At 54.6% G+C, this 17,456-nt stretch overlaps 94 pseudogenes; all 94 read right to left on the minus strand.

Moving 5' to 3' along the window:
- Positions 1 to 223: 223 nt before the first annotated feature.
- On the minus strand, positions 224 to 342 carry LOC144182225 (5S ribosomal RNA; annotated as a pseudogene).
- Positions 343 to 398: 56 nt separating this feature from the next.
- On the minus strand, positions 399 to 527 carry LOC144183758 (5S ribosomal RNA; annotated as a pseudogene).
- Positions 528 to 583: 56 nt separating this feature from the next.
- LOC144191116 (5S ribosomal RNA) lies at positions 584 to 702 on the minus strand (annotated as a pseudogene).
- A 56-nt stretch (positions 703 to 758) lies between these two features.
- LOC144182669 (5S ribosomal RNA) lies at positions 759 to 887 on the minus strand (annotated as a pseudogene).
- A 56-nt stretch (positions 888 to 943) lies between these two features.
- Positions 944 to 1,062, minus strand: LOC144186389 (5S ribosomal RNA; annotated as a pseudogene).
- A 56-nt stretch (positions 1,063 to 1,118) lies between these two features.
- On the minus strand, positions 1,119 to 1,237 carry LOC144182518 (5S ribosomal RNA; annotated as a pseudogene).
- A 56-nt stretch (positions 1,238 to 1,293) lies between these two features.
- Positions 1,294 to 1,422, minus strand: LOC144185520 (5S ribosomal RNA; annotated as a pseudogene).
- Positions 1,423 to 1,478: 56 nt separating this feature from the next.
- Positions 1,479 to 1,597, minus strand: LOC144191893 (5S ribosomal RNA; annotated as a pseudogene).
- Positions 1,598 to 1,653: 56 nt separating this feature from the next.
- Positions 1,654 to 1,772, minus strand: LOC144191405 (5S ribosomal RNA; annotated as a pseudogene).
- A 56-nt stretch (positions 1,773 to 1,828) lies between these two features.
- On the minus strand, positions 1,829 to 1,947 carry LOC144191063 (5S ribosomal RNA; annotated as a pseudogene).
- A 56-nt stretch (positions 1,948 to 2,003) lies between these two features.
- On the minus strand, positions 2,004 to 2,122 carry LOC144182363 (5S ribosomal RNA; annotated as a pseudogene).
- Positions 2,123 to 2,178: 56 nt separating this feature from the next.
- Positions 2,179 to 2,297, minus strand: LOC144185094 (5S ribosomal RNA; annotated as a pseudogene).
- Positions 2,298 to 2,353: 56 nt separating this feature from the next.
- Positions 2,354 to 2,472, minus strand: LOC144188942 (5S ribosomal RNA; annotated as a pseudogene).
- Positions 2,473 to 2,528: 56 nt separating this feature from the next.
- On the minus strand, positions 2,529 to 2,647 carry LOC144187989 (5S ribosomal RNA; annotated as a pseudogene).
- Positions 2,648 to 2,703: 56 nt separating this feature from the next.
- On the minus strand, positions 2,704 to 2,822 carry LOC144189490 (5S ribosomal RNA; annotated as a pseudogene).
- Positions 2,823 to 2,878: 56 nt separating this feature from the next.
- On the minus strand, positions 2,879 to 2,997 carry LOC144187990 (5S ribosomal RNA; annotated as a pseudogene).
- Positions 2,998 to 3,053: 56 nt separating this feature from the next.
- Positions 3,054 to 3,172, minus strand: LOC144187637 (5S ribosomal RNA; annotated as a pseudogene).
- Positions 3,173 to 3,228: 56 nt separating this feature from the next.
- LOC144190882 (5S ribosomal RNA) lies at positions 3,229 to 3,347 on the minus strand (annotated as a pseudogene).
- A 56-nt stretch (positions 3,348 to 3,403) lies between these two features.
- Positions 3,404 to 3,522, minus strand: LOC144184779 (5S ribosomal RNA; annotated as a pseudogene).
- Positions 3,523 to 3,578: 56 nt separating this feature from the next.
- Positions 3,579 to 3,707, minus strand: LOC144186141 (5S ribosomal RNA; annotated as a pseudogene).
- Positions 3,708 to 3,763: 56 nt separating this feature from the next.
- LOC144185837 (5S ribosomal RNA) lies at positions 3,764 to 3,892 on the minus strand (annotated as a pseudogene).
- Positions 3,893 to 3,948: 56 nt separating this feature from the next.
- Positions 3,949 to 4,067, minus strand: LOC144190809 (5S ribosomal RNA; annotated as a pseudogene).
- Positions 4,068 to 4,123: 56 nt separating this feature from the next.
- On the minus strand, positions 4,124 to 4,242 carry LOC144187944 (5S ribosomal RNA; annotated as a pseudogene).
- A 56-nt stretch (positions 4,243 to 4,298) lies between these two features.
- LOC144185766 (5S ribosomal RNA) lies at positions 4,299 to 4,427 on the minus strand (annotated as a pseudogene).
- Positions 4,428 to 4,483: 56 nt separating this feature from the next.
- LOC144184780 (5S ribosomal RNA) lies at positions 4,484 to 4,602 on the minus strand (annotated as a pseudogene).
- A 56-nt stretch (positions 4,603 to 4,658) lies between these two features.
- On the minus strand, positions 4,659 to 4,787 carry LOC144186142 (5S ribosomal RNA; annotated as a pseudogene).
- Positions 4,788 to 4,843: 56 nt separating this feature from the next.
- On the minus strand, positions 4,844 to 4,962 carry LOC144187268 (5S ribosomal RNA; annotated as a pseudogene).
- A 56-nt stretch (positions 4,963 to 5,018) lies between these two features.
- Positions 5,019 to 5,137, minus strand: LOC144188822 (5S ribosomal RNA; annotated as a pseudogene).
- A 56-nt stretch (positions 5,138 to 5,193) lies between these two features.
- Positions 5,194 to 5,312, minus strand: LOC144188569 (5S ribosomal RNA; annotated as a pseudogene).
- Positions 5,313 to 5,368: 56 nt separating this feature from the next.
- On the minus strand, positions 5,369 to 5,487 carry LOC144188323 (5S ribosomal RNA; annotated as a pseudogene).
- A 56-nt stretch (positions 5,488 to 5,543) lies between these two features.
- On the minus strand, positions 5,544 to 5,662 carry LOC144182735 (5S ribosomal RNA; annotated as a pseudogene).
- Positions 5,663 to 5,718: 56 nt separating this feature from the next.
- LOC144182947 (5S ribosomal RNA) lies at positions 5,719 to 5,847 on the minus strand (annotated as a pseudogene).
- Positions 5,848 to 5,903: 56 nt separating this feature from the next.
- On the minus strand, positions 5,904 to 6,032 carry LOC144185656 (5S ribosomal RNA; annotated as a pseudogene).
- Positions 6,033 to 6,088: 56 nt separating this feature from the next.
- LOC144186143 (5S ribosomal RNA) lies at positions 6,089 to 6,217 on the minus strand (annotated as a pseudogene).
- A 56-nt stretch (positions 6,218 to 6,273) lies between these two features.
- LOC144189387 (5S ribosomal RNA) lies at positions 6,274 to 6,392 on the minus strand (annotated as a pseudogene).
- A 56-nt stretch (positions 6,393 to 6,448) lies between these two features.
- Positions 6,449 to 6,567, minus strand: LOC144188823 (5S ribosomal RNA; annotated as a pseudogene).
- Positions 6,568 to 6,623: 56 nt separating this feature from the next.
- Positions 6,624 to 6,742, minus strand: LOC144185095 (5S ribosomal RNA; annotated as a pseudogene).
- A 56-nt stretch (positions 6,743 to 6,798) lies between these two features.
- LOC144188105 (5S ribosomal RNA) lies at positions 6,799 to 6,917 on the minus strand (annotated as a pseudogene).
- A 56-nt stretch (positions 6,918 to 6,973) lies between these two features.
- On the minus strand, positions 6,974 to 7,092 carry LOC144187991 (5S ribosomal RNA; annotated as a pseudogene).
- A 56-nt stretch (positions 7,093 to 7,148) lies between these two features.
- On the minus strand, positions 7,149 to 7,267 carry LOC144189492 (5S ribosomal RNA; annotated as a pseudogene).
- Positions 7,268 to 7,323: 56 nt separating this feature from the next.
- On the minus strand, positions 7,324 to 7,442 carry LOC144191862 (5S ribosomal RNA; annotated as a pseudogene).
- A 56-nt stretch (positions 7,443 to 7,498) lies between these two features.
- On the minus strand, positions 7,499 to 7,617 carry LOC144190884 (5S ribosomal RNA; annotated as a pseudogene).
- A 56-nt stretch (positions 7,618 to 7,673) lies between these two features.
- Positions 7,674 to 7,792, minus strand: LOC144184781 (5S ribosomal RNA; annotated as a pseudogene).
- A 56-nt stretch (positions 7,793 to 7,848) lies between these two features.
- LOC144186144 (5S ribosomal RNA) lies at positions 7,849 to 7,977 on the minus strand (annotated as a pseudogene).
- A 56-nt stretch (positions 7,978 to 8,033) lies between these two features.
- LOC144187269 (5S ribosomal RNA) lies at positions 8,034 to 8,152 on the minus strand (annotated as a pseudogene).
- Positions 8,153 to 8,208: 56 nt separating this feature from the next.
- On the minus strand, positions 8,209 to 8,327 carry LOC144188824 (5S ribosomal RNA; annotated as a pseudogene).
- A 56-nt stretch (positions 8,328 to 8,383) lies between these two features.
- LOC144188581 (5S ribosomal RNA) lies at positions 8,384 to 8,502 on the minus strand (annotated as a pseudogene).
- A 56-nt stretch (positions 8,503 to 8,558) lies between these two features.
- On the minus strand, positions 8,559 to 8,677 carry LOC144188325 (5S ribosomal RNA; annotated as a pseudogene).
- A 56-nt stretch (positions 8,678 to 8,733) lies between these two features.
- LOC144182736 (5S ribosomal RNA) lies at positions 8,734 to 8,852 on the minus strand (annotated as a pseudogene).
- A 56-nt stretch (positions 8,853 to 8,908) lies between these two features.
- On the minus strand, positions 8,909 to 9,037 carry LOC144183203 (5S ribosomal RNA; annotated as a pseudogene).
- Positions 9,038 to 9,093: 56 nt separating this feature from the next.
- LOC144185657 (5S ribosomal RNA) lies at positions 9,094 to 9,222 on the minus strand (annotated as a pseudogene).
- A 56-nt stretch (positions 9,223 to 9,278) lies between these two features.
- On the minus strand, positions 9,279 to 9,407 carry LOC144186145 (5S ribosomal RNA; annotated as a pseudogene).
- Positions 9,408 to 9,463: 56 nt separating this feature from the next.
- On the minus strand, positions 9,464 to 9,582 carry LOC144187270 (5S ribosomal RNA; annotated as a pseudogene).
- A 56-nt stretch (positions 9,583 to 9,638) lies between these two features.
- Positions 9,639 to 9,757, minus strand: LOC144187638 (5S ribosomal RNA; annotated as a pseudogene).
- A 56-nt stretch (positions 9,758 to 9,813) lies between these two features.
- Positions 9,814 to 9,932, minus strand: LOC144188592 (5S ribosomal RNA; annotated as a pseudogene).
- A 56-nt stretch (positions 9,933 to 9,988) lies between these two features.
- Positions 9,989 to 10,107, minus strand: LOC144188326 (5S ribosomal RNA; annotated as a pseudogene).
- A 56-nt stretch (positions 10,108 to 10,163) lies between these two features.
- On the minus strand, positions 10,164 to 10,282 carry LOC144182737 (5S ribosomal RNA; annotated as a pseudogene).
- Positions 10,283 to 10,338: 56 nt separating this feature from the next.
- On the minus strand, positions 10,339 to 10,467 carry LOC144182948 (5S ribosomal RNA; annotated as a pseudogene).
- Positions 10,468 to 10,523: 56 nt separating this feature from the next.
- LOC144185658 (5S ribosomal RNA) lies at positions 10,524 to 10,652 on the minus strand (annotated as a pseudogene).
- A 56-nt stretch (positions 10,653 to 10,708) lies between these two features.
- On the minus strand, positions 10,709 to 10,827 carry LOC144189377 (5S ribosomal RNA; annotated as a pseudogene).
- A 56-nt stretch (positions 10,828 to 10,883) lies between these two features.
- Positions 10,884 to 11,002, minus strand: LOC144183854 (5S ribosomal RNA; annotated as a pseudogene).
- Positions 11,003 to 11,242: 240 nt separating this feature from the next.
- Positions 11,243 to 11,371, minus strand: LOC144183258 (5S ribosomal RNA; annotated as a pseudogene).
- A 56-nt stretch (positions 11,372 to 11,427) lies between these two features.
- On the minus strand, positions 11,428 to 11,546 carry LOC144185538 (5S ribosomal RNA; annotated as a pseudogene).
- A 56-nt stretch (positions 11,547 to 11,602) lies between these two features.
- Positions 11,603 to 11,721, minus strand: LOC144191307 (5S ribosomal RNA; annotated as a pseudogene).
- Positions 11,722 to 11,777: 56 nt separating this feature from the next.
- LOC144190030 (5S ribosomal RNA) lies at positions 11,778 to 11,896 on the minus strand (annotated as a pseudogene).
- Positions 11,897 to 11,952: 56 nt separating this feature from the next.
- LOC144190472 (5S ribosomal RNA) lies at positions 11,953 to 12,071 on the minus strand (annotated as a pseudogene).
- Positions 12,072 to 12,127: 56 nt separating this feature from the next.
- On the minus strand, positions 12,128 to 12,256 carry LOC144184843 (5S ribosomal RNA; annotated as a pseudogene).
- Positions 12,257 to 12,312: 56 nt separating this feature from the next.
- Positions 12,313 to 12,441, minus strand: LOC144185659 (5S ribosomal RNA; annotated as a pseudogene).
- Positions 12,442 to 12,497: 56 nt separating this feature from the next.
- LOC144189378 (5S ribosomal RNA) lies at positions 12,498 to 12,616 on the minus strand (annotated as a pseudogene).
- A 56-nt stretch (positions 12,617 to 12,672) lies between these two features.
- LOC144183856 (5S ribosomal RNA) lies at positions 12,673 to 12,791 on the minus strand (annotated as a pseudogene).
- A 240-nt stretch (positions 12,792 to 13,031) lies between these two features.
- LOC144183260 (5S ribosomal RNA) lies at positions 13,032 to 13,160 on the minus strand (annotated as a pseudogene).
- Positions 13,161 to 13,216: 56 nt separating this feature from the next.
- LOC144185540 (5S ribosomal RNA) lies at positions 13,217 to 13,335 on the minus strand (annotated as a pseudogene).
- A 56-nt stretch (positions 13,336 to 13,391) lies between these two features.
- LOC144191308 (5S ribosomal RNA) lies at positions 13,392 to 13,510 on the minus strand (annotated as a pseudogene).
- A 56-nt stretch (positions 13,511 to 13,566) lies between these two features.
- LOC144190032 (5S ribosomal RNA) lies at positions 13,567 to 13,685 on the minus strand (annotated as a pseudogene).
- A 56-nt stretch (positions 13,686 to 13,741) lies between these two features.
- LOC144190473 (5S ribosomal RNA) lies at positions 13,742 to 13,860 on the minus strand (annotated as a pseudogene).
- A 56-nt stretch (positions 13,861 to 13,916) lies between these two features.
- Positions 13,917 to 14,045, minus strand: LOC144185812 (5S ribosomal RNA; annotated as a pseudogene).
- Positions 14,046 to 14,101: 56 nt separating this feature from the next.
- LOC144182369 (5S ribosomal RNA) lies at positions 14,102 to 14,220 on the minus strand (annotated as a pseudogene).
- A 240-nt stretch (positions 14,221 to 14,460) lies between these two features.
- On the minus strand, positions 14,461 to 14,579 carry LOC144182226 (5S ribosomal RNA; annotated as a pseudogene).
- Positions 14,580 to 14,635: 56 nt separating this feature from the next.
- On the minus strand, positions 14,636 to 14,764 carry LOC144183759 (5S ribosomal RNA; annotated as a pseudogene).
- Positions 14,765 to 14,820: 56 nt separating this feature from the next.
- On the minus strand, positions 14,821 to 14,939 carry LOC144191117 (5S ribosomal RNA; annotated as a pseudogene).
- A 56-nt stretch (positions 14,940 to 14,995) lies between these two features.
- Positions 14,996 to 15,124, minus strand: LOC144182670 (5S ribosomal RNA; annotated as a pseudogene).
- A 56-nt stretch (positions 15,125 to 15,180) lies between these two features.
- Positions 15,181 to 15,299, minus strand: LOC144186390 (5S ribosomal RNA; annotated as a pseudogene).
- A 56-nt stretch (positions 15,300 to 15,355) lies between these two features.
- On the minus strand, positions 15,356 to 15,474 carry LOC144182519 (5S ribosomal RNA; annotated as a pseudogene).
- Positions 15,475 to 15,530: 56 nt separating this feature from the next.
- Positions 15,531 to 15,659, minus strand: LOC144185521 (5S ribosomal RNA; annotated as a pseudogene).
- Positions 15,660 to 15,715: 56 nt separating this feature from the next.
- LOC144191894 (5S ribosomal RNA) lies at positions 15,716 to 15,834 on the minus strand (annotated as a pseudogene).
- A 56-nt stretch (positions 15,835 to 15,890) lies between these two features.
- LOC144184737 (5S ribosomal RNA) lies at positions 15,891 to 16,009 on the minus strand (annotated as a pseudogene).
- Positions 16,010 to 16,065: 56 nt separating this feature from the next.
- LOC144191064 (5S ribosomal RNA) lies at positions 16,066 to 16,184 on the minus strand (annotated as a pseudogene).
- A 56-nt stretch (positions 16,185 to 16,240) lies between these two features.
- LOC144182364 (5S ribosomal RNA) lies at positions 16,241 to 16,359 on the minus strand (annotated as a pseudogene).
- A 56-nt stretch (positions 16,360 to 16,415) lies between these two features.
- On the minus strand, positions 16,416 to 16,534 carry LOC144185096 (5S ribosomal RNA; annotated as a pseudogene).
- A 56-nt stretch (positions 16,535 to 16,590) lies between these two features.
- On the minus strand, positions 16,591 to 16,709 carry LOC144188106 (5S ribosomal RNA; annotated as a pseudogene).
- A 56-nt stretch (positions 16,710 to 16,765) lies between these two features.
- Positions 16,766 to 16,884, minus strand: LOC144187993 (5S ribosomal RNA; annotated as a pseudogene).
- Positions 16,885 to 16,940: 56 nt separating this feature from the next.
- LOC144189493 (5S ribosomal RNA) lies at positions 16,941 to 17,059 on the minus strand (annotated as a pseudogene).
- Positions 17,060 to 17,115: 56 nt separating this feature from the next.
- Positions 17,116 to 17,234, minus strand: LOC144187994 (5S ribosomal RNA; annotated as a pseudogene).
- Positions 17,235 to 17,290: 56 nt separating this feature from the next.
- On the minus strand, positions 17,291 to 17,409 carry LOC144187639 (5S ribosomal RNA; annotated as a pseudogene).
- Between the last annotated feature and the right edge of the window lie 47 nt (positions 17,410 to 17,456).

Raw genomic sequence — 17,456 nt, forward strand, 5'->3', positions numbered from 1 at the left:
TGGACACCCATGAAATGTCGAAAAAGATACGGGGTATGATGCTCACAGCGCCTGGTATTCCCAAGCGGTCTCCCAATCAGGTACTAACCAGCCCGAACTTGCTTGGCTGCCGAGATCGGACAAAATCGGGCGAGATCGGGCCTTATCAGGGTGGTATGGCCATGAGCGGTACTGCTCTTGCAGATGGACACCCATGAAATGTCGAAAAAGATGCGGGGTATGATGCTCACAGCACCTGGTATTCCCAAGCGGTCTCCCAATCAGGTACTGACCAGGCCGAACCATGCTTGGCCTCCGATATCGGACGAGATCGGGCCTTTTCAGGGTGGTATGGCCGTGAGCGGTACTGTACTAGCAGATGGACACCCATGAAATGTCGAAAAAGATGCGGGGTATGATGCTCACAGCACCTGGTATTCCCAAGCGGTCTCCCAATCAGGTACTAACCAGGCCAAACCATGCTTGGCTGCCGAGATCGGACGAGAGCGGGCGAGATCGGGCCTTTTCAGGGTGGTATGGCCGTGAGCGGTACTGCACTAGCAGATGGACACCCATGAAATGTCGAAAAAGATGCGGGGTATGATGCTCACAGCACCTGCTATTCCCAAGCGGTCTCCCAATCAGGTACTAACCAGGCCGAACCATGCTTGGCTGCCGAGATCGGACGAGATCGGGCCTTTTCAGGGTGGCATGGCCGTGAGCGGTACTGTACTAGCAGATGGACACCCATGAAATGTCGAAAAAGATGCGGGGTATGATGCTCACAGCACCTGGTATTCCCAAGCGGTCTCCCAATCAGGTACTAACCAGGCCGAACCATGCTTGGCTGCCGAGATCGGACGAGATCGGGCGAGATCGGGCCTTATCAGGGTGGTATGGCCGTGAGCGGTACTGCTCTTGCAGATGGACACCCATGAAATGTCGAATAAGATGCGGGGTATGATGCTCACAGGACCTTGTATTCCCAAGCGGTCTCCCAATCAGGTACTAAACAGGCCGAACCATGCTTGGCTGCCGAGATCGGGCGAGATCGGGCCTTTTCAGGGTGGTATGGCCGTGAGCGGTACTGCAATAGCAGATGGACACCCATGAAATGTCGAAAAAGATGCGGGGTATGATGCTCAAAGTACCTGATATTCCCAAGCGGTCTCCCAATCAGGTACTAAACAGGCCGAACCATGCTTGGCTTCCGAGATCGGACGAGATCGGGCCTTTTCAGGGTGGTATGGCCGTGAGCGGTACTGCACTAGCAGATGGACACCCATGAAATGTCGAAAAAGATGCGGGGTATGATGCTCACAGCACCTGGTATTCCCAAGCGGTCTCCCAATCAGGTACTAACCAGGCCGAACAATGCTTGGCTGCCGAGATCGGACGAGATCGGACGAGATCGGGCCTTTTCAGGGTGGTATGGCCGTGAGCGTTACTGCTCTTGCAGATGGACACCCATGAAATGTCGAAAAAGATGCGGGGTATGATGCTCACAGCACCTGGTATTCCCAAGCGGTCTCCCAATCAGGTACTAAACAGGCCGAACCATGCTTGGCTTCTGAGATCAGACGAGATCGGGCCTTATCAGGGTGGTATGGCCGTGAGCAGTACTGCACTAGCAGATGGACACCCATGAAATGTCGAAAAAGATGCGGGGTATGATGCTCACAGCACCTGGTATTCCCAAGCGGTCTCCTAATCAGGTACTAAACAGGCCGAACCATGCTTGGCTGCCGAGATCGGACGAGATCGGGCCTTTTCAGGGTGGTATGGCCGTGAGCGGTACTGCACTAGCAGATGGACACCCATGAAATCTCGAAAAAGATGCGGGGTATGATGCTCACAGCACCTGGTATTCCCAAGCGGTCTCCCAATCAGGTACTAAACAGGCCGAACCATGCGTGGCTTCCGAGATCGGACGAGATCGGGCCTTTTCAGGGTGGTATGGCCGTGAGCGGTACTGCTCTTGCAGATGGACACCCATGAAATGTCGAAAAAGATGCTGGGTATGACGCTTACAGCACCTGGTATTCCCAAGCGGTCTCCCAATTAGGTACTAACCAGGCCGAACCATGCTTGGCTTCCGAGATCGGACGAGATTGGGCCTTTTCAGGGTGGTATGGCCGTGAGCGGTACTGCACTAGCAGATGGACACCCATGAAATCTCGAAAAAGATGCGGGGTATGATGCTCACAGCACCTGGTATTCCCAAGCGGTATCCCAATCAGGTACTAAACAGGCCGAACCATGCGTGGCTTCCGAGATCGGACGAGATCGGGCCTTTTCAGGGTGGTATGGCGGTGAGCGGTACTGCTCTTGCAGATGGACCCCCATGAAATGTCGAAAAAGATGCTGAGTATGATGCTTACAGCACCTGGTATTCCCAAGCGGTCTCCCAAACAGGTACTAACCAGGCCGAACCATGCTTGGCTTCCGAGATCGGACGAGATCGGGCCTTTTCAGGGTGGTATGGCCGTGAGCGGTACTGCTCTTGCAGATGGACACCCATGAAATGTCGAAAAAGATGCTGGGTATGATGCTCACAGCACCTGGTATTCCCAAGCGGTCTCCCAATCAGGTACTAACCAGGCCGAACCATGCTTGGCTCCCGAGATCGGACGAGATCGGGCCTTTTCAGGGTGGTATGGCCGTGAGCGGTACTGCTCTTGCAGATGGACACCCATGAAATGTCGAAAAAGATGCGGGGTATGATGCTCACAGCACCTGGTATTCCCAAGCGGTCTCCCAATCAGGTACTAACCAGGCCGAACCATGCGTGGCTTCCGAGATCGGACGAGATCGGGCCTTTTCAGGGTGGTATGGCCGTGAGCGGTACTGCTCTTGCAGATGGACACCCATGAAATGTCGAAAAAGATGCTGGGTATGATGCTCACAGCACCTGGTATTCCCAAGCGGTCTCCCAATCAGGTACTAACCAGGCCGAACCATGCTTGGCTCCCGAGATCGGACGAGATCGGGCCTTTTCAGGGTGGTATGGCCGTGAGCGGTACTGCACTAGCAGATGGACACCCATGAAATGTCGAAAAAGATGCGGGGTATGATGCTCACAGCACCTGGTATTCCCAAGCGGTCTCCCAATCAGGTACTAAACAGGCCGAACCATGCTTGGCTTCCGAGATCGGACGAGATCGGGCCTTTTCAGGGTGGTATGGCCGTGAGCGGTACTGCACTAGCAGATGGACACCCATGAAATGTCGAAAAAGATGCGGGGTATGATGCTCACAGCACCTGGTATTCCGAAGCGGTCTCCCAATCAGGTACTAAACAGGCCGAACCATGCTTGGCTGCCGAGATCGGACGAGATCGGGCCTTTTCAGGGTGGTATGGCCGTGAGCGGTACTGCACTAGCAGATGGACACCCATGAAATGTCGAAAAAGATGCGGGGTATGATGCCCACAGCACCTGGTATTCCCAAGCGGTCTCCCAATCAGGTACTAACCAGGCCGAACGATGCTTGGCTTCCAAGATCGGGCGAGATCGGGCCTTTTCAGGGTGGTATGGCTGTGAGCGGTACTGCTCTTGCAGATGGACACCCATGAAATGTCGAAAAAGATGCAGGGTATGATGCTCACAGCACCTGGTATTCCCAAGCGGTCTCCCAATCAGGTACTAACCAGGCCGAACGATGCTTGGCTGCCGAGATCGGACGAGATCGGACGAGATCGGGCCTTTACAGGGTGGTATGGCCGTGAGCGGTACTGCTCTTGCAGATGGACACCCATGAAATGTCGAAAAAGATGCGGCGTATGATGCTCACAGCACCTGGTATTCCCAAGCGGTCTCCCAATCAGGTACTAACCAGGCCGAACCATGCTTGGCTGCCGAGATCGGACGAGATCGAACGAGATCGGGCCTTTTCAGGGTGGTATGCCCGTGAGCGGTACTGCTCTTGCAGATGGACACCCATGAAATTTTGAAAAAGATGCGGGGTATGATGCTCACAGAACCTGGTATTCCCAAGCGGTCTCCCAATCAGGTACTAACCAGGCCGAACAATGCTTGGCTTCCGAGATCGGACGAGATCGGGTCTTTTCAGGGTGGTATGGCCGTGAGCGGTACTGCTCTTGCAGATGGACACCCATGAAATGTCGAAAAAGATGCGGGGTATGATGCTCACAGCACCTGGTATTCCCAAGCGGTCTCCCAATCAGGTACCAACCAGGCCGAACCATGCTTGGCTTCCGAGATCGGACGAGATCGGGCCTTTTCAGGGTGGTATGGCCGTGAGCGGTACTGCACTAGCAGATGGACACCCATGAAATGTCGAAAAAGATGCGGGGTATGATGCTCACAGCACCTGAAATTCCCAAGCGGTCCCCCAATCAGGTACTAAACAGGCCGAACCATGCTCGGCTTCCGAGATCGGACGAGATCGGGCGAGGTCGGGCCTTTTCAGGGTGGTATGGCCGTGAGCGGTACTGCTCTTGCAGATGGACACCCATGAAATGTCGAAAAAGATGCGGGGTATGATGCCCACAGCACCTGGTATTCCCAAGCGGTCTCCCAATCAGGTACTAACCAGGCCGAACGATGCTTGGCTTCCAAGATCGGGCGAGATCGGGCCTTTTCAGGGTGGTATGGCTGTGAGCGGTACTGCTCTTGCAGATGGACACCCATGAAATGTCGAAAAAGATGCAGGGTATGATGCTCACAGCACCTGGTATTCCCAAGCGGTCTCCCAATCAGGTACTAACCAGGCCGAACGATGCTTGGCTGCCGAGATCGGACGAGATCGGACGAGATCGGGCCTTTACAGGGTGGTATGGCCGTGAGCGGTACTGCACTAGCAGATGGACACCCATGAAATGTCGAAAAAGATGCGGGGTATGATGCTCACAGCACCTGGTATTCCCAAGCGGTCTCCCAATCAGGTACTAACCAGGCCGAACCATGCTTGGCTTCCGAGATCGGACGAAATCGGGCTTTTTCAGGGTGGTATGGCCGTGAGCGGTACTGCTCTTGCAGATGGACACCCATGAAATGTCGAAAAAGATGCGGGGTATGATGCTCACAGCACCTGGTATTCCCAAGCGGTCTCCCAATCAGGTACTAAACAGGCCGAACCATGCTTGGCTGCCGAGATCGGACGAGATCGGGCCTTTTCAGGGTGGTATGGCCGTGAGCGGTACTGCACTAGCAGATGGACACCCATGAAATGTCGAAAAAGATGCGGGGTATGATGCTCACAGCACCTGGTATTCCCAAGCGGTCTCCCAACCAGGTACTAACCAGGCCGAACCATGCTTGGCTTCCGAGATCAGACGAGATCGGGCCTTTTCAGGGTGGTATGGCCGTGAGCGGTACTGCTCTTGCAGATGGACACCCATGAAATGTCGAAAAAGATGCAGGGTATGATGCTCACAGCACCTGGTATTCCCAAGCGGTCTCCCAATCAGGTACTAACCAGGCCGAACCATGCTTGGTTTCCGAGAACGGACGAGATCGGGCCTTTTCAGGGTGGTATGGCCGTGAGCGGTACTGCTCCTGCAGATGGACACCCATGAAATGTCCAAAAAGATGCGGGGTATGATGCTCACAGCACCTGGTATTCCCAAGCGGTCTCCCGATCAGGTACTAAACAGGCCGATCCATGCTTGGCTTCCGAAATCGGACGAGATCGGGCCTTTTCAGGGTGGTATGGCCGTGAGCAGTACTGCACTAGCAGATGGACACCCATGAAATGTCGAAAAAGATGCGGGGTATGATGCTCACAGCACCTGGTATTCCCAAGCGGTCTCCCAATCAGGTACTAACCAGGCCGAACCATGCTTGGCTGCCGAGATCGGACGAGATCGGACGAGATCGGGCCTTTTCAGGGTGGTATGGCCGTGAGCGGTACTGCACTAGCAGATGGACACCCATGAAATGTCGAAAAAGATGCAGGGTATGATGCTCACAGCACCTGGTATTCCCAAGCGGTCCCCCAATCAGGTACTAAACAGGCCGAACCATGCTCGGCTTCCGAGATCGGACGAGATCGGGCGAGGTCGGGCCTTTTCAGGGTGGTATGGCCGTGAGCGGTACTGCTCTTGCAGATGGACACCCATGAAATGTCGAAAAAGATGCGGGGTATGATGCTCACAGCACCTGGTATTCCCAAGCGGTCTCCCAATCAGGTACTAACCAGGCCGAACGATGCTTGGCTGCCGAGATCGGACGAGATCGGACGAGATCGGGCCTTTACAGGGTGGTATGGCCGTGAGCGGTACTGCACTAGCAGATGGACACCCATGAAATGTCGAAAAAGATGCGGGGTATGATGCTCACAGCACCTGGTATTCCCAAGCAGTCTCCCAATCAGGTACTAACCAGGCCGAACCATGCTTGGCTTCCGAGATCGGACGAAATCGGGCTTTTTCAGGGTGGTATGGCCGTGAGCGGTACTGCTCTTGCAGATGGACACCCATGAAATGTCGAAAAAGATGCGGGGTATGATGCTCACAGCACCTGGTATTCCCAAGCGGTCTCCCAATCAGGTACTAAACAGGCCGAACCATGCTTGGCTGCCGAGATCGGACGAGATCGGGCCTTTTCAGGGTGGTATGGCCGTGAGCGGTACTGCACTAGCAGATGGACACCCATGAAATGTCGAAAAAGATGCGGGGTATGATGCTCACAGCACCTGGTATTCCCAAGCGGTATCCCAATCAGGTACTAAACAGGCCGAACCATGCGTGGCTTCCGAGATCGGACGAGATCGGGCCTTTTCAGGGTGGTATGGCGGTGAGCGGTACTGCTCTTGCAGATGGACCCCCATGAAATGTCGAAAAAGATGCTGAGTATGATGCTTACAGCACCTGGTATTCCCAAGCGGTCTCCCAATCAGGTACTAACCAGGCCGAACCATGCTTGGCTTCCGAGATCGGACGAGATCGGGCCTTTTCAGGGTGGTATGGCCGTGAGCGGTACTGCTCTTGCAGATGGACACCCATGAAATGTCGAAAAAGATGCTGGGTATGATGCTCACAGCACCTGGTATTCCCAAGCGGTCTCCCAATCAGGTACTAACCAGGCCGAACCATGCTTGGCTCCCGAGATCGGACGAGATCGGGCCTTTTCAGGGTGGTATGGCCGTGAGCGGTACTGCTCTTGCAGATGGACACCCATGAAATGTCGAAAAAGATGCGGGGTATGATGCTCACAGCACCTGGTATTCCCAAGCGGTCTCCCAATCAGGTACTAACCAGGCCGAACCATGCGTGGCTTCCGAGATCGGACGAGATCGGGCCTTTTCAGGGTGGTATGGCCGTGAGCGGTACTGCTCTTGCAGATGGACACCCATGAAATGTCGAAAAAGATGCTGGGTATGATGCTCAGAGCACCTGGTATTCCCAAGCGGTCTCCCAATCAGGTACTAACCAGGCCGAACCATGCTTGGCTCCCGAGATCGGACGAGATCGGGCCTTTTCAGGGTGGTATGGCCGTGAGCGGTACTGCACTAGCAGATGGACACCCATGAAATGTCGAAAAAGATGCGGGGTATGATGCTCACAGCACCTGGTATTCCGAAGCGGTCTCCCAATCAGGTACTAAACAGGCCGAACCATGCTTGGCTGCCGAGATCGGACGAGATCGGGCCTTTTCAGGGTGGTATGGCCGTGAGCGGTACTGCACTAGCAGATGGACACCCATGAAATGTCGAAAAAGATGCGGGGTATGATGCCCACAGCACCTGGTATTCCCAAGCGGTCTCCCAATCAGGTACTAACCAGGCCGAACGATGCTTGGCTTCCAAGATCGGGCGAGATCGGGCCTTTTCAGGGTGGTATGGCTGTGAGCGGTACTGCTCTTGCAGATGGACACCCATGAAATGTCGAAAAAGATGCAGGGTATGATGCTCACAGCACCTGGTATTCCCAAGCGGTCTCCCAATCAGGTACTAACCAGGCCGAACGATGCTTGGCTGCCGAGATCGGACGAGATCGGACGAGATCGGGCCTTTACAGGGTGGTATGGCCGTGAGCGGTACTGCACTAGCAGATGGACACCCATGAAATGTCGAAAAAGATGCGGGGTATGATGCTCACAGCACCTGGTATTCCCAAGCGGTCTCCCAATCAGGTACTAACCAGGCCGAACCATGCTTGGCTTCCGAGATCGGACGAAATCGGGCTTTTTCAGGGTGGTATGGCCGTGAGCGGTACTGCTCTTGCAGATGGACACCCATGAAATGTCGAAAAAGATGCGGGGTATGATGCTCACAGCACCTGGTATTCCCAAGCGGTCTCCCAATCAGGTACTAAACAGGCCGAACCATGCTTGGCTGCCGAGATCGGACGAGATCGGGCCTTTTCAGGGTGGTATGGCCGTGAGCGGTACTGCACTAGCAGATGGACACCCATGAAATGTCGAAAAAGATGCAGGGTATGATGCTCACAGCACCTGGTATTCCCAAGCGGTCTCCCAACCAGGTACTAACCAGGCCGAACCATGCTTGGCTTCCGAGATCAGACGAGATCGGGCCTTTTCAGGGTGGTATGGCCGTGAGCGGTACTGCTCTTGCAGATGGACACCCATGAAATGTCGAAAAAGATGCAGGGTATGATGCTCACAGCACCTGGTATTCCCAAGCGGTCTCCCAATCAGGTACTAACCAGGCCGAACCATGCTTGGTTTCCGAGAACGGACGAGATCGGGCCTTTTCAGGGTGGTATGGCCGTGAGCGGTACTGCTCCTGCAGATGGACACCCATGAAATGTCCAAAAAGATGCGGGGTATGATGCTCACAGCACCTGGTATTCCCAAGCGGTCTCCCGATCAGGTACTAAACAGGCCGATCCATGCTTGGCTTCCGAAATCGGACGAGATCGGGCCTTTTCAGGGTGGTATGGCCGTGAGCAGTACTGCACTAGCAGATGGACACCCATGAAATGTCGAAAAAGATGCGGGGTATGATGCTCACAGCACCTGGTATTCCCAAGCGGTCTCCCAATCAGGTACTAACCAGGCCGAACCATGCTTGGCTGCCGAGATCGGACGAGATCGGACGAGATCGGGCCTTTTCAGGGTGGTATGGCTGTGAGCGGTACTGCACTAGCAGATGGACACCCATGAAATGTCGAAAAAGATGCAGGGTATGATGCTCACAGCACCTGGTATTCCCAAGCGGTCCCCCAATCAGGTACTAAACAGGCCGAACCATGCTCGGCTTCCGAGATCGGACGAGATCGGGCGAGGTCGGGCCTTTTCAGGGTGGTATGGCCGTGAGCGGTACTGCTCTTGCAGATGGACACCCATGAAATGTCGAAAAAGATGCGGGGTATGATGCTCACAGCACCTGGTATTCCCAAGCGGTCTCCCAATCAGGTACTAACCAGGCCGAACGATGCTTGGCTGCCGAGATCGGACGAGATCGGACGAGATCGGGCCTTTACAGGGTGGTATGGCCGTGAGCGGTACTGCACTAGCAGATGGACACCCATGAAATGTCGAAAAAGATGCGGGGTATGATGCTCACAGCACCTGGTATTCCCAAGCGGTCTCCCAATCAGGTACTAACCAGGCCGAACCATGCTTGGCTTCCGAGATCGGACGAAATCGGGCTTTTTCAGGGTGGTATGGCCGTGAGCGGTACTGCTCTTGCAGATGGACACCCATGAAATGTCGAAAAAGATGCGGGGTATGATGCTCACAGCACCTGGTATTCCCAAGCGGTCTCCCAATCAGGTACTAAACAGGCCGAACCATGCTTGGCTTCCGAGATCGGACGAGATCGGGCCTTTTCAGGGTGGTATGGCCGTGAGCGGTACTGCACTAGCAGATGGACACCCATGAAATCTCGAAAAAGATGCGGGGTATGATGCTCACAGCACCTGGTATTCCCAAGCGGTCTCCCAACCAGGTACTAACCAGGCCGAACCATGCTTGGCTTCCGAGATCAGACGAGATCGGGCCTTTTCAGGGTGGTATGGCCGTGAGCGGTACTGCTCTTGCAGATGGACACCCATGAAATGTCGAAAAAGATGCAGGGTATGATGCTCACAGCACCTGGTATTCCCAAGCGGTCTCCCAATCAGGTACTAACCAGGCCGAACCATGCTTGGTTTCCGAGAACGGACGAGATCGGGCCTTTTCAGGGTGGTATGGCCGTGAGCGGTACTGCTCCTGCAGATGGACACCCATGAAATGTCCAAAAAGATGCGGGGTATGATGCTCACAGCACCTGGTATTCCCAAGCGGTCTCCCGATCAGGTACTAAACAGGCCGATCCATGCTTGGCTTCCGAAATCGGACGAGATCGGGCCTTTTCAGGGTGGTATGGCCGTGAGCAGTACTGCACTAGCAGATGGACACCCATGAAATGTCGAAAAAGATGCGGGGTATGATGCTCACAGCACCTGGTATTCCCAAGCGGTCTCCCAATCAGGTACTAACCAGGCCGAACCATGCTTGGCTGCCGAGATCGGACGAGATCGGACGAGATCGGGCCTTTTCAGGGTGGTATGGCCGTGAGCGGTACTGCACTAGCAGATGGACACCCATGAAATGTCGAAAAAGATGCAGGGTATGATGCTCACAGCACCTGGTATTCCCAAGCGGTCCCCCAATCAGGTACTAAACAGGCCGAACCATGCTCGGCTTCCGAGATCGGACGAGATCGGGCGAGGTCGGGCCTTTTCAGGGTGGTATGGCCGTGAGCGGTACTGCTCTTGCAGATGGACACCCATGAAATGTCGAAAAAGATGCGGGGTATGATGCTCACAGCACCTGGTATTCCCAAGCGGTCTCCCAATCAGGTACTAACCAGGCTGAACCATGCTTGGCTTCCGAGATCGGACGAGATCGGGCCTTTTCAGGGTGGTATGGCCGTGAGCGGTACTGCACTAGCAGATGGACACCCATGAAATGTCGAAAAAGATGCGGGGCATGGTTCTCACAGCACCTGGTATTCCCAAGCGGTCTCCCAATCAGGTACTAACCAGGCCGAATAATGCTTGGCTTCCGAGATCGGACGAGATCGGGCCTTTTCAGGGTGGTATGGCTGTGAGCGGTACTGCTCTTGCAGATGGACACCCATGAAATGTCGAAAAAGATGCGGGGTATGATGCTCACAGCACCTGGTATTCACAAGCGGTCTCCCAATCAGGTACTAACCAGGCCAACTATGCTTGGCTTCCGAGATCGGACGAGATCGGGCGAGATCGGGCCTTATCAGGGTGGTATGGCCGTGAGGGGTACTGCTCTTGCAGATGGACACCCATGAAATGTCGAAAAAGATGCGGGGCAAGATGCTCACAGCACCTGATATTCCCAAGCGGTCTCCCAATCAGGTACTAAACAGGCCGAACCATGCTTGGCTTCCGAGATCGGACGAGATCGGGCGAGATCGGGCCTTATCAGGGTGGTATGGCCGTGAGCGGTACTGCTCTTGCAGATGGACACCCATGAAATGTCGAATAAGATGCGGGGTATGATGCTCACAGGACCTTGTATTCCCAAGCGGTCTCCCAATCAGGTACTAAACAGGCCGAACCATGCTTGGCTGCCGAGATCGGGCGGGATCGGGCCTTTTCAGGGTGGTATGGCCGTGAGCGGTACTGCACTTGCAGATGGACACCCATGAAATGTCGAAAAAGATGCGGGGTATGATGCTCACAGCACCTGGTATTCCCAAGCGGTCTCCCAATCAGGTACTAAACAGGCCGAACCATGCTTGGCTGCCGAGATCGGGCGAGATCGGGCCTTTTCAGGGTGGTATGGCCGTGAGCGGTACTGCACTTGCAGATGGACACCCATGAAATGTCGAAAAAGATGCGGGGTATGATGCTCACAGCACCTGGTATTCCCAAGCGGTCTCCCATTCAGGTACTAAACAGGCCGAACCATCCTTGGCTTCCGAGATCGGACGAGATCGGGCCTTTTCAGGGTGGTATGGCCGTGAGCGGTACTGCTCTTGCAGATGGACATCCATGAAATGTCGAAAAAGATGCGGGGCAAGATGCTCACAGCACCTGGTATTCCCAAGCGGTCTCCCAATCAGGTACTAAACAGGCCGAACAATGCTTGGCTTCCGAGATCGGACGAGATCGGGCCTTTTCAGGGTGGTATGGCCGTGAGCGGTACTGCTCTTGCAGATGGACACCCATGAAATGTCGAAAAAGATGCGGGGCAAGATGCTCACAGCACCTGGTATTCCCAAGCAGTCTCCCAATCAGGTACTAACCAGGCCGAACCATGCTTGGCTGCCGAGATCGGACGAGATCGGACGAGATCGGGCCTTTTCAGGGTGGTATGGCCGTGAGCGGTACTGCACTAGCAGATGGACACCCATGAAATGTCGAAAAAGATGCAGGGTATGATGCTCACAGCACCTGGTATTCCCAAGCGGTCCCCCAATCAGGTACTAAACAGGCCGAACCATGCTCGGCTTCCGAGATCGGACGAGATCGGGCGAGGTCGGGCCTTTTCAGGGTGGTATGGCCGTGAGCGGTACTGCTCTTGCAGATGGACACCCATGAAATGTCGAAAAAGATGCGGGGTATGATGCTCACAGCACCTGGTATTCCCAAGCGGTCTCCCAATCAGGTACTAACCAGGCTGAACCATGCTTGGCTTCCGAGATCGGACGAGATCGGGCCTTTTCAGGGTGGTATGGCCGTGAGCGGTACTGCACTAGCAGATGGACACCCATGAAATGTCGAAAAAGATGCGGGGCATGGTTCTCACAGCACCTGGTATTCCCAAGCGGTCTCCCAATCAGGTACTAACCAGGCCGAATAATGCTTGGCTTCCGAGATCGGACGAGATCGGGCCTTTTCAGGGTGGTATGGCTGTGAGCGGTACTGCTCTTGCAGATGGACACCCATGAAATGTCGAAAAAGATGCGGGGTATGATGCTCACAGCACCTGGTATTCACAAGCGGTCTCCCAATCAGGTACTAACCAGGCCAACTATGCTTGGCTTCCGAGATCGGACGAGATCGGGCGAGATCGGGCCTTATCAGGGTGGTATGGCCGTGAGGGGTACTGCTCTTGCAGATGGACACCCATGAAATGTCGAAAAAGATGCGGGGCAAGATGCTCACAGCACCTGATATTCCCAAGCGGTCTCCCAATCAGGTACTAAACAGGCCGAACCATGCTTGGCTTCCGAGATCGGACGAGATCGGGCGAGATCGGGCCTTATCAGGGTGGTATGGCCGTGAGCGGTACTGCTCTTGCAGATGGACACCCATGAAATGTCGAATAAGATGCGGGGTATGATGCTCACAGGACCTTGTATTCCCAAGCGGTCTCCCAATCAGGTACTAAACAGGCCGAACCATGCTTGGCTGCCGAGATCGGGCGGGATCGGGCCTTTTCAGGGTGGTATGGCCGTGAGCGGTACTGCACTTGCAGATGGACACCCATGAAATGTCGAAAAAGATGCGGGGTATGATGCTCACAGCACCTGGTATTCCCAAGCGGTCTCCCAATCAGGTACTAAACAGGCCGAACCATGCTTGGCTGCCGAGATCGGGCGAGATCGGGCCTTTTCAGGGTGGTATGGCCGTGAGCGGTACTGCACTTGCAGATGGACACCCATGAAATGTCGAAAAAGATGCGGGGTATGATGCTCACAGCACCTGGTATTCCCAAGCGGTCTCCCATTCAGGTACTAAACAGGCCGAACCATCCTTGGCTTCCGAGATCGGACGAGATCGGGCCTTTTCAGGGTGGTATGGCCGTGAGCGGTACTGCTCTTGCAGATGGACATCCATGAAATGTCGAAAAAGATGCGGGGCAAGATGCTCACAGCACCTGGTATTCCCAAGCGGTCTCCCAATCAGGTACTAAACAGGCCGAACAATGCTTGGCTTCCGAGATCGGACGAGATCGGGCCTTTTCAGGGTGGTATGGCCGTGAGCGGTACTGCTCTTGCAGATGGACACCCATGAAATGTCGAAAAAGATGCGGGGCAAGATGCTCACAGCACCTGGTATTCCCAAGCAGTCTCCCAATCAGGTACTAACCAGGCCGAACCATGCTTGGCTGCCGAGATCGGACAAGATCGGGCGAGATCGGGCCTTTTCAGGGTGGTATGGCTGTGAGCGGTACTGCTCTTGCAGATGGACACCCATGAAATGTCGAAAAAGATGCGGGGTATGATGCTCACAGCACCTGGTATTCCCAAGCGGTCTCCCAATCAGGTACTAACCAGGCTGAACCATGCTTGGCTTCCGAGATCGGGCGAGATCGGGCCTTTTCAGGGTGGTATGGCCATGAGCGGTACTGCTCTTGCAGATGGACACCCATGAAATGTCGAAAAAGATACGGGGTATGATGCTCACAGCGCCTGGTATTCCCAAGCGGTCTCCCAATCAGGTACTAACCAGCCCGAACTTGCTTGGCTGCCGAGATCGGACAAAATCGGGCGAGATCGGGCCTTATCAGGGTGGTATGGCCATGAGCGGTACTGCTCTTGCAGATGGACACCCATGAAATGTCGAAAAAGATGCGGGGTATGATGCTCACAGCACCTGGTATTCCCAAGCGGTCTCCCAATCAGGTACTGACCAGGCCGAACCATGCTTGGCCTCCGATATCGGACGAGATCGGGCCTTTTCAGGGTGGTATGGCCGTGAGCGGTACTGTACTAGCAGATGGACACCCATGAAATGTCGAAAAAGATGCGGGGTATGATGCTCACAGCACCTGGTATTCCCAAGCGGTCTCCCAATCAGGTACTAACCAGGCCAAACCATGCTTGGCTGCCGAGATCGGACGAGAGCGGGCGAGATCGGGCCTTTTCAGGGTGGTATGGCCGTGAGCGGTACTGCACTAGCAGATGGACACCCATGAAATGTCGAAAAAGATGCGGGGTATGATGCTCACAGCACCTGCTATTCCCAAGCGGTCTCCCAATCAGGTACTAACCAGGCCGAACCATGCTTGGCTGCCGAGATCGGACGAGATCGGGCCTTTTCAGGGTGGCATGGCCGTGAGCGGTACTGTACTAGCAGATGGACACCCATGAAATGTCGAAAAAGATGCGGGGTATGATGCTCACAGCACCTGGTATTCCCAAGCGGTCTCCCAATCAGGTACTAACCAGGCCGAACCATGCTTGGCTGCCGAGATCGGACGAGATCGGGCGAGATCGGGCCTTATCAGGGTGGTATGGCCGTGAGCGGTACTGCTCTTGCAGATGGACACCCATGAAATGTCGAATAAGATGCGGGGTATGATGCTCACAGGACCTTGTATTCCCAAGCGGTCTCCCAATCAGGTACTAAACAGGCCGAACCATGCTTGGCTGCCGAGATCGGGCGAGATCGGGCCTTTTCAGGGTGGTATGGCCGTGAGCGGTACTGCAATAGCAGATGGACACCCATGAAATGTCGAAAAAGATGCGGGGTATGATGCTCAAAGTACCTGATATTCCCAAGCGGTCTCCCAATCAGGTACTAAACAGGCCGAACCATGCTTGGCTTCCGAGATCGGACGAGATCGGGCCTTTTCAGGGTGGTATGGCCGTGAGCGGTACTGCACTAGCAGATGGACACCCATGAAATGTCGAAAAAGATGCGGGGTATGATGCTCACAGCACCTGGTATTCCCAAGCGGTCTCCCAATCAGGTACTAACCAGGCCGAACAATGCTTGGCTGCCGAGATCGGACGAGATCGGACGAGATCGGGCCTTTTCAGGGTGGTATGGCCGTGAGCGTTACTGCTCTTGCAGATGGACACCCATGAAATGTCGAAAAAGATGCGGGGTATGATGCTCACAGCACCTGGTATTCCCAAGCGGTCTCCCAATCAGGTACTAAACAGGCCGAACCATGCTTGGCTTCTGAGATCAGACGAGATCGGGCCTTATCAGGGTGGTATGGCCGTGAGCAGTACTGCACTAGCAGATGGACACCCATGAAATGTCGAAAAAGATGCGGGGTATGATGCTCACAGCACCTGGTAGTCCCAAGCGGTCTCCTAATCAGGTACTAAACAGGCCGAACCATGCTTGGCTGCCGAGATCGGACGAGATCGGGCCTTTTCAGGGTGGTATGGCCGTGAGCGGTACTGCACTAGCAGATGGACACCCATGAAATCTCGAAAAAGATGCGGGGTATGATGCTCACAGCACCTGGTATTCCCAAGCGGTCTCCCAATCAGGTACTAAACAGGCCGAACCATGCGTGGCTTCCGAGATCGGACGAGATCGGGCCTTTTCAGGGTGGTATGGCCGTGAGCGGTACTGCTCTTGCAGATGGACACCCATGAAATGTCGAAAAAGATGCTGGGTATGACGCTTACAGCACCTGGTATTCCCAAGCGGTCTCCCAATTAGGTACTAACCAGGCCGAACCATGCTTGGCTTCCGAGATCGGACGAGATTGGGCCTTTTCAGGGTGGTATGGCCGTGAGCGGTACTGCACTAGCAGATGGACACCCATGAAATCTCGAAAAAGATGCGGGGTATGATGCTCACAGCACCTGGTATTCCCAAGCGGTATCCCAATCAGGTACTAAACAGGCCGAACCATGCGTGGCTTCCGAGATCGGACGAGATCGGGCCTTTTCAGGGTGGTATGGCGGTGAGCGGTACTGCTCTTGCAGATGGACCCCCATGAAATGTCGAAAAAGATGCTGAGTATGATGCTTACAGCACCTGGTATTCCCAAGCGGTCTCCCAATCAGGTACTAACCAGGCCGAACCATGCTTGGCTTCCGAGATCGGACGAGATCGGGCCTTTTCAGGGTGGTATGGCCGTGAGCGGTACTGCTCTTGCAGATGGACACCCATGAAATGTCGAAAAAGATGCTGGGTATGATGCTCACAGCACCTGGTATTCCCAAGCGGTCTCCCAATCAGGTACTAACCAGGCCGAACCATGCTTGGCTCCCGAGATCGGACGAGATCGGGCCTTTTCAGGGTGGTATGGCCGTGAGCGGTACTGCTCTTGCAGATGGACACCCATGAAATGTCGAAAAAGATGCGGGGTATGATGCTCACAGCACCTGGTATTCCCAAGCGGTCTCCCAATCAGGTACTAACCAGGCCGAACCATGCGTGGCTTCCGAGATCGGACGAGATCGGGCCTTTTCAGGGTGGTATGGCCGTGAGCGGTACTGCTCTTGCAGATGGACACCCATGAAATGTCGAAAAAGATGCTGGGTATGATGCTCACAGCACCTGGTATTCCCAAGCGGTCTCCCAATCAGGTACTAACCAGGCCGAACCATGCTTGGCTCCCGAGATCGGACGAGATCGGGCCTTTTCAGGGTGGTATGGCCGTGAGCGGTACTGCACTAGCAGATGGACACCCATGAAATGTCGAAAAAGATGCGGGGTATGATGCTCACAGCACCTGGTATTCCCAAGCGGTCTCCCAATCAGGTACTAAACAGGCCGAACCATGCTTGGCTTCCGAGATCGGACGAGATCGGGCCTTTTCAGGGTGGTATGGCCGTGAGCGGTACTGCACTAGCAGATGGACACCCATGAAATGTCGAAAAAGATGC

The sequence above is a fragment of the Stigmatopora nigra genome, unplaced genomic scaffold (assembly GCF_051989575.1).
Source record: "Stigmatopora nigra isolate UIUO_SnigA unplaced genomic scaffold, RoL_Snig_1.1 HiC_scaffold_24, whole genome shotgun sequence".
Taxonomy (NCBI): Eukaryota; Metazoa; Chordata; class Actinopteri; order Syngnathiformes; family Syngnathidae; genus Stigmatopora; species Stigmatopora nigra.